We start from the raw sequence: 7,890 nt of genomic DNA on the forward strand, positions 1-7,890 counted from the left end.
AGCTTTTAATAGAAATTCATTGATACACCCCCCCCAATATTTTTTTATTATAAATACAGTTATCAAAACAATCCTGAACATATTTTTGATACTACTGGTAGTCAGCACCCACACCGCTTCAAAAATTAACACAATTTGTGACAATATTCGTTGTACCTGCTCCCTTAACAATTTCGACTGCAGCTCTTTCACTAAGCGAGATGGATAAAGCTTGCCATTGCTGTTTTTCCTTCTTGAGTTTTTTTACTTTTCAGAAACACACATGCTTACACCACTGCCATCTGACACTTCTTGCCATGCTTTCATCTTGAAAACTCGGATTCTATTTCGAGTACTCCAGGCTTACGTTGAAATGACAGTGCCTTTAACAAGAGAAAAAAAAAAAATTGTACTGCATTTTCCCTCTTGTTACCTGAAAACATAGTGGGTGTACAGATATTAAATATATTCTTACAAATGTCCGGGTCCAGGCATGTTTACCAGCTGGAATTCTTTTACTTAATGTGTGGGTATTTGCATTGTGATATTTAATCAAGGCATTTATATGAGTAGAAGGTTGTTGATTTAAGACAAATTTGAGAGCCTCTAAAACGAATTGTTGTATGTTTGTCCTTCCGGTGGCTGTGGAAGCTTCATATTTTCTTTGGACATCATTAGACGTCATAGCTCTTGAAGGACGACTTTAATGCTGTAAGAGTTTTGCCATTTTGCTAACACTGGTATGCTCCATGCATCCACCATCCCACTGGAATTATTTATTCCATTCATATTAATTTTTGTGACAAATCTAACTGATGGAGGAGCTTCTGGGTATTTAGGTCCACATCCTACTTTCAGGCTATATATTCTGTTTTCATAATTTGTCCTTGGTGGCCCAATAATCATGCCTGTCCACCTTGTAAGTGTCATATCTTCATCATCTTCAAGGCCCCAGCTAGCTGTACCATCGCCTACTCCTTTTTGTCCTTCTTCAAGTTCTTCCAACAAGCGAAAATTACGAGGAACTTGAACTTCTGTGGAGACCGCCTTCTTCTCCTGCAGCCCCACCTCCATTTTTGAATATAACACGAGTAGATTTAAGATTCTGGTTAGATTTCAAGTAATCATAGCTCAAATTGAAGTTGGTAAAATTAATGAAAGGATCAGGTGCTCTGAAAGGGGGCTGATTTATTCATGGCTTCCAGTGGAGAGCCACGCCATTTCCCCACCAGCTGAAAGTGAATGGCAGGGTGCTAGGGAACCACAGGTCTGAACCTTCACCCAAACCATCTAGCTCCCTCTCTCAACCTCCGTGATAGCAATAGGGTTACTCTGCGTACATGTGAGTATAAATACAAAATCTTTTTTTTTTTTTTTCTGTTCTCATTTACCTTGGACCTATGAGCTGGCACTGCTACCCCATTTTCTGCAAAGAATTTCATTCTATTGTGAGGCCAGCTGCATGGACTTTGTTGTCCCATAATCACATCTTCCTAGACAGCCCCGCCAACAATGGCGTGGAGCAGCCCCTGAGCCGTGATTACCCTGCAATGATTATTTGTGGTTTTGTCAGTCATTTCCTAAAACTGGATCTTCCTGGCATCGCCCCACCCCATGTTGTTCTGTGTGAGCTGCAGCTGCGTGACTAGAGCCTACATCTGTCTTCGACCCACATTCATTGTGTTTATATTAGGGACAATCCTGTGATTTTCTTTATTTATTCAGTGGACAATTATAATAATTGAATGTAATAGGGTATAATGTGAGGGAGTTGAAATGCCTAAGGGAAAGGTTAAAAATAAATAAGAACTCTAATAAAGACATCCTATAACTAGAAGACAATGTACAAATGTATGTCTTGCTTTTGCTGATTGCTATTTTAAAAAGTTATCTGCGAGGTTGAGAATGAAGTGTGAAACAATTCAGCATATCTGATCGGAAAAGTCCAGAGCAAGAAATCTGTCTCTGTAAGATGGTTCTGTAGATAGGTTCTGTTTGTCAAGAAAGAAGTTAAAATGAGACAGGAATGAATGGATCTGTGTTTCAGGTCCAGAAAGAACATTTTGGGAAGTTGGCTAAGGCAGAGAAGGTGACCTAAGTACTTCCTAGGAAAAACTAATTCAGGATATCAGGAAAATTTTAATAATCACACTAGCAGAGGGATACCACAAAGTGGATAATACTGTTCTTCCTCATTCATTCTGTCCTTTATTGGGTTGTCAGAAGAGTTATGACACCTTTTGCATAGAAAAATACGGCATGACTTTTTGACAATCCAATATTTTACAAATATTTATCAGGTAACTTCTGTTCACTAGATCCTGTGATAAGCACTGTTTATACTGTGGTAAATGTGACTGACAATATTCCTTCGTTCACAGAAGCTAGGTTAGAAAAGAAAGAATTAAAAAGTATATTTAGGGGGCTGGCAGGTGGCATGGTGCTTAAGGGCACCAGACTCCCACATGGCCAACTGCAGTTCGAGTCCTGGACCTGGTGGCTTGCTTTCTCACTTTCCCTCTCTTTCTTTCACACTCTGTTCCTCTCTGGTCAAGTTTAAATAAATAAATAAGTTAAATGAAATAATTCTTTAAAAAAAAGGTATATTTATAATAAAATGTAAGAATAGAGAAAATCAATTAACTCACTTATCAATTTATCCAATGTGATATTCACAAAGAGTCCTAATTTAATCTAGAGTTTTGGGGAAGATGTACTCCAAATAATATTTAATAACTCCCAGGATGAATATGGATTTCTTAACCATAGGAAGGAAATGATAGAGATGAAGAGGCAGGATTTGGAAAGCCAAGGAAATAAAAGGAAAGTATTTCATGCACAATGAGCAGTACTGCCTAATTATTGAGTGAGTTGGGGTCTTCAAAGACTAAGCAAAGATTACCATGACTGAAATGTACATTATATCAAGTGGAGTTGGAAAGAATGAGATTGAAGAAGTAAAAATTGACATTATAAATTTACTTGTAATGTATTTAACCGATTTTTAAAATTTCAACAAGTACCTGTATAAAAACAAAAAAATATAAATAAGAACAACAGGAAGATATATTTTATTTAAATGCCATTGTATATAACTGTTCATTTTTTATTTAAGCCTTGTCATAAAATTATGGTTAACTAAAGTAATCTGTTTGGGACTTCTGAATTAAAGAATTATTTGATAATAAATTTGTATTGTTTTAAGCTGCAAAATTTGTGATAACTTGTTTTAGAATCAATAGAACATGAATACAATTTTGCTTATCGAGTATTTTAAAATTTTTATTGCATGGGGGTATTTTTCAAGCCGCTAGGCCATGATGGGAACTGTTACTGGTCATGTAGGATCTCTCTTCTCTTAAAACTAAGTGTCACCTTGCTAGGTAAGGTAACTTTGGATTATATACAGGACTTTATGACTACTAAGATGTTGAAGCTCTGGATTCTGTTACTTTTCTTCAACGAATTTTAATTATCAGTTTTAATAAGCATTTAACTTGATTGGACATAAAGTTTTTCAAATGACTTTTTTCTAATCATTTATTTATTTTTACATTTTCCCACATTTACTTTACCTATCAAAAAATTTTTGCTCATACTCCATGATTCTTGACAGTTTATAAACAACTTTCAAGATTTCAAAAAACTGAATTTTAAAGATATTTAAAATATTTGTTCTTATCTTGCTTGTGACTCTATAACAGAGATGGTACAGTTTTTTTTTTTTTGGAGAGGTTTTTTGCTATAGGGCGCGTGCGCTCGCCACACAGACAGAGAGAGACATAGAGACAGAAAGCGAGAAATCACCCCCCAGGGGGGATGGTCACGCCGCAATCCCTTCTCCTCCATTCTCCTCTCGGGATCTTGGGCAGGTACGCACACGTGCCCGGAAGATGGTACAGTTTTCAAATGATGTTTTTAATCTTGTCTCAAATATTCTATCGTAGCTGAGCTTCTTCGGATGCGCTCCATGTATGCATTTTTCAGAGGTAAGCCAAAACTTGCCAAACAGTTTGGAAATCCACTCTTTGCTCTTACCTTTGAAGGATTCCACCCGTACTTCCACTGCAGTAACCAGAGTTGTTCAGACTCGATCCTCTAGTAACCCAAGCAAGGAAGCCTGCAATTTGTCTTCGCTGGTACCTCTCACACATGCCCTAACGCTAAAGGCCTTAGCAATGGATAACTCAGGATAACTATCCTTCTGCACGTAGAGACACTCCACCCAAAGTTCTCTTGCGCAGTTCACTCACCCAGTGCTTTTCTGTTTTCACTGTCTCTGAAGGCTCTAATGCTATCTTAGAATAAACTGATTCATAGTGATCTTACTAATTCACCACTAAAAGCATCAAATTTCTCTTCATTATTCATTTCTGGTGATTGCTAGCAAATACATTACTTTTCACCATTGAATTAGAAATCATCCTGTACAATTTCCTATAAAATGTAGGAACTTTGTAATTATGGAGGTCTATTTATTATTCCCCAATTTCTAATTCTATTTTTGTACAGATATTAAATCTACATATTTTATGATCTCCAAAGTCCAATGTCATGTAACGAAATAACAAAGGAAGATCCACTCATTTAATAAAATTACGAACAAGCAGAGTATTAAATCTAACAATTTAATAAAATCACAACAAAGGTAGAAAATCTAATAACTTAATATCAAAAGGCGTATATCGTTTTATTTCCTACAGTTTGTTTATTTGTTCTGTGAGTGAGAGCTATGAAGAGATTCGCCCCGGCTGACACAGCATCTACACCATGGTCTGTTCCTGGGATGACAGCTTGTACCAGCTGAGTCATGGGTACACACGTGCCTGGAATACTCAGGAAAGCCTCTGGATGTGAACCGGCAACCTTCCCATGTAGGTCTCACAGAGCTTCACATTTTACCGCTGCATTACCACTTGGCACCACAGTTTTTTATGTTGATACAAATACTTACTTTTTAATGTCTTTGTATGAAGTCTGAAGAATATTCTTTTTTTTTTTTTTGGAGAGGTTTTCGCTATAGGGCGCATTCACTCGCCAGACAGACAAAGAGAGACAGAAAGCAAGAAATCACTCCCCAGGGGGGATGACCATGCCGCAATCCCTTTTCCTCTGTTCTCCTCTTGGGATCCTGGGCACACACGCACACGTGCCCGGCGTGAATTTTAAGCCACCGGGTCCGGGACATGAACTGCGGTCAACTACATGGGAGTCCAGCGACATGCCATTACGCTAACTGCTGATCCCCTGAAGAATATTCTTTTGCTTTCCTTATAAAGTAGCTCTTCTTACAACAAATTTTTCCTTCTATTTTCTGAAAATAACCCTACTTACCAGGTCTTATTAAATAGCATTTTTGCCAAGTATAGAACATCAGGAGAATTTTTTTTAAATTTTAATTTCATAATTTCAAAGATGTTATTCCACCTTCCTCCACATCTTGTGAACTTGTAGTTTCTTATGAGAAGTTAGCCATCATGTGAATCACTGTTCTCTATGTAAACTGTGCTATTTTTCTCTGACTGCTTTCAAGCTGTTCTCTGTGTCTATGGTTTTGATATATTTGAATATAATGCTACTGGGCAAAGGTTATTTTAGATGCACTTTCCTTGGAATTTGCTATCATCTCGAATTGTAAATTATATTTTTCAACAAAATGGAGAGTTTTCTGAAAATATCCCATCAAATCATTTATGCTTCATTCTGTTTCTTTTTCTTTTGGGAGTACACTTAGACATATGTTAGATAGTTCAATATTGTTCAACAGGTTTTTGAGGCTGTTACCACCCTCCCAACTCTATAATTCTCTTTCTTCTTCAGACTGAATAATTACTTTTCTTTTTCATTTTAACTGACTTGTTATTTCATCTCTACTACACTTAATCATCCTTCTAGTAGATTTTTTTATTTTAAATATTTTATTATTATTTATTTTAACACTGGAATTACCACTTTGTTTTATTAATTTGCTAGAGGGCATGTGTGCCAGCCACAGAAAAGATGTTCTCTGTGTCTGTGGAGAACGAGAGAGAGAGAGAGAGAGAGTGATAAAATACTCCCCATGGGAGGTGGTCACAGTGCAATCCTTCCTCTTCCATTTCTCCTTTTGGGGACTTTGGGCATGCCCATACATGCACACACTGGGTCTGGAATTCAGACTGCACAGTCCAGCCATGTGGGATCCAGCTGCCTTCACCACCATGCCATCTGAGGGTCTACCATTCAGTTTTTTAAAATAGCTTCTAATTTTTTTTTCCCTTTCCATTTTCTTCCCCCTGCCTCAAATTTTGCCAGAGGGTGTGTGCACTTGCCAGAGAAAGAGAGAGAGGGAAAGTGAAAAATGACCTCCCATGGGGAAAGGTCATGCTACGATCCCTTCTCTTTCATTGCTCCTTCCTTTCAGGATTTTGGACACGCATGTATACGAAACTGGTGTGTTTTCCAAGCTGTTGGATCTCAGACTCAACTCACACAAGTTGGCCACGTGGTAGCCAGCTGTCTTAACCACCGGGTCACACACTGATCCAAAACAGGCTCTATTTCTTTTTGAGATTTTCTATTATATTACAACTTTTAGTCAACTTATTATTTTTTATATTATTAAGCATTTTTACAATAGCTATTTTGAAATTTTAAAATTCATGTTTCATATTTAAAATCATGCCTGGTCTCAACTGGTCCCAGTTATTAGTATTTTCACTTGAGACTATATCACATTTTCCTAATTTTGTATGCCAAGTAATTTTTAAATGCGCCACAAGCATTGAGAGTGTTATGTTTTGTAGAATTTGGTTTATATTTTTTAACATCAAAATGTACTGATGTTTTTGTTTCAGGAGGTAAATAAATTGGTTGGACTCAAACTTTTTATTTTGGATAGCGCTATGGCTTAGATAATGGGTCACATGTGATAACTTGGTCTCTAATATAACGACATTGGAAGGTGGTGAGAAAGACCCACCTTCCATGTGGTGGCACCTTGCCACATAAGATGGGCATGGAAGTCAGTGGACTGATAGAGGAAGAGTTGTCTTCAATACAGTTACACTATCCAGTTGGCTGGGAGCATGACAGGGACAAAGGAAGCGGAAAGTCTGTTTCCTCTTCCTCTCTCTCTCTCTGCACGTGCAGGTTGATCTGCTACTCCTCTTTGCCATATCGTGAGGTAGCACAGAGGCCAGTCACATGCCCTTGAATTTTCCTGCTGCCAGAACAGTGAGACAAATAAACCCCTACAGAGCACTCAGTCTCAGGTGTTTCTGTTTAGCAGCACAATAATGGACTAGTACAGATGGCATTGAAGCCTGAGTTCAGATCTTCCGTCTTTGGCTAAAGAGTTGCTTTGCATCCATTTTTACTGCCTGCAACAGGTAAGTGACAATGTAAGAAGGTGTGCTAGAGGATCCAGCAGGTAGTCTTGGTGCTTAAGGCAATGAACTTCCACATGGCCAGATTGTAGTTTGAGTCTCAGACCTAGCTGGCTTGCTTTCTAACTTTCCCTCTCTCTTTCCCCCTCTCTCTAATGAGCACATGTACCCTACAACAAATTAAATAATAATGATGATGATAAATAAATTAAATTAAATGAAATTAAAAAGAAGGTGTGCTAGAATCCTATAGAGAGAGATTTCTCCTGACTAAAGTAGGGAATTAGCCTAGGTAATAAGGATGCCAAATAAGCCACTCGGAGTACTAGAGATACAGAAGAAGTAAACAAGTTATGAATATTCTATCGATATTTGGTACTCCTAGGAATTTCCCATCTGTTCCTTTCTTTCCACAGAGCTACATATGGATGCTATGGGCTGCCCACAACTATTTAAACGAGGATTTATAGAGTTGGCAGTCATAATCTTTCTTACATACTGAACTATACGGTGAAATGTATTTAACAGGAGTTGTGTATATTAT

The 7,890-nt window shown here is 37.7% G+C and overlaps 1 pseudogene; it reads right to left on the reverse strand.

The window, feature by feature from the left end:
- Nucleotides 1-492: 492 nt before the first annotated feature.
- Nucleotides 493-1,041, reverse strand: LOC102487332 (ubiquitin-conjugating enzyme E2 variant 2 pseudogene; annotated as a pseudogene).
- Between the last annotated feature and the right edge of the window lie 6,849 nt (nucleotides 1,042-7,890).

Source organism: Tupaia chinensis, unplaced genomic scaffold, assembly GCF_000334495.1.
Source record: "Tupaia chinensis unplaced genomic scaffold, TupChi_1.0 Scaffold000070_1, whole genome shotgun sequence".
Classification (NCBI taxonomy): domain Eukaryota; kingdom Metazoa; phylum Chordata; class Mammalia; order Scandentia; family Tupaiidae; genus Tupaia; species Tupaia belangeri.